The sequence below is a fragment of the Garra rufa genome, chromosome 25 (assembly GCF_049309525.1).
Source record: "Garra rufa chromosome 25, GarRuf1.0, whole genome shotgun sequence".
Taxonomy (NCBI): domain Eukaryota; kingdom Metazoa; phylum Chordata; class Actinopteri; order Cypriniformes; family Cyprinidae; genus Garra; species Garra rufa.
The window spans coordinates 35,767,851-35,769,616 of record NC_133385.1 but is presented as its reverse complement, the minus strand read 5'-3'; positions in this window follow the sequence as shown (position 1 = coordinate 35,769,616).

Sequence of the window (1,766 nt, the reverse complement as noted above, 5' to 3'; positions counted from 1 at the left end):
CCCCCAGAGCATGATGCTTCCAGCCCCATGCTTCACTGTAGGTATGGTATTATTGGGATGATACTCATCATTGTTCTTCCTCCAAACACTGCAAATGGAGTAAAAACCAAAAAGTTCTACTTTGGTCTCATCTGACCACAGGACTTTCTCCCATGACTCCTCTGGATCATCCAGATGGTCCCTGGCACACTTCAGACGGGCCTGGACATGGGCTGACTTAAGCAGGGGAACCTTCCGTGCGACGCAATATTTTAAACCATGAGGTCTTAGTGTAATACTGATAGTAGCCTTGGAAACGATGGTCCCAGCTCTCTTCACGGCATTGACCAGCTCCTCCCGTGTAGTTCTGGGCTGATTCTTCACCGTTCTTAGCATCATTGATACCCCACGAAGAGAGCTCTTCCGTGGGGCCCCAGTCCGAGGGACACTGACAGTCATCATTAGCCTCTTCCATTTTCTGACAATTGCTTTAACAGTTGTTCTTTTTTCACCAAGTTGCTTGGCAGTTGCCCCGTAGCCCTTTCCAGCTTTGTGAAGGTCTACAATTTTGTCTCTTGTGTCTTTTGACAGCTCTTTGGTTTTGCCTTTGTTGCTACTTAGACTTTGGCTGATTGTGGGGTGCACAGGTGTCTTTATGACAGCTAACAACCTCAAACAGGTGCTACTAATTTAGAATCATGAGCAAAGTGTAGCTGGACTATTTAAAAGCAACATAACAGGTCTTTGAGGGTCAGAAATCTGGCTGATAAGCAAGTGATCAAATACTTATTTGACACAGTAATTCACAAATAAATTGTTAAAAAATAATACAATGTGATTTCCGGATATTTATTTGTAGATTCTGTCTCTCACAGTGGAAAAGCACATATACTGAAAATTGTGGACCCCTCCATGATTTCTAAGTAAGAGAACTTCACAAAATCACAAGGTTGATCAAATACTTATTGACCTCACTATATATATATATATATATTCCTTGAAAGAAGTTTATGCTCACCAAGGTTACATTTCTTGTAAATCATAAATATAGTAAAAATAAAATAAAAAAAAAACCTAATATTTAAATGCAATTTAAAACAAAGTTTTCTATTTCTTAGGAAAAAAAAAACATTACATAAAAAAAATCAATAAATATTTAAGGGGAGACACTGCAGGCAAACATACTATTTTCATGCACCTGTCAAGTTTGATATTTTTTTAGGCTTTTTGGTTTTTCATAAAGTGTATAGATTATATATTTATAGATTTAAATGACAATACATGATTTTTAAGGCCGTTTTCTCAAAATGTTTTTTTTTTCTCCTACACTGAGGCATACAGCTCCACTTCAGTAGCACTTACACACACCAAACTTTACATTTTTACTCGTCTATATCCTGAAGGTTTTTACTGAGGGATTTGTTCATATATAATTTGCTTGATTTTATACATTTTATTCCCCCTAAAAACTGTAAAAAAAAAAGACATTGTTTTCTGTCTATTCTGTTTTTTTCTGAATTGAGTGACAAAATGAGACCCAAAATCCCCTCTGTAAAAACATTTGACTCTAATACGTAAAAAAAAAAAAAAGAATAAACAGGAATTTTAAAACTGACTTCATTCAGTGTTTAGATTTTTGTATTAGAAATGTATGCAAATTAGCACATATTTCATTAAATAATGCTTCATTTGCATATTTAAACCTAACATTTTAGAAAACTTGTAATACAAATGTTTGCAATTATCAATGTACTCAAATCAACTAAGGTCATAACTATTAGTTTATT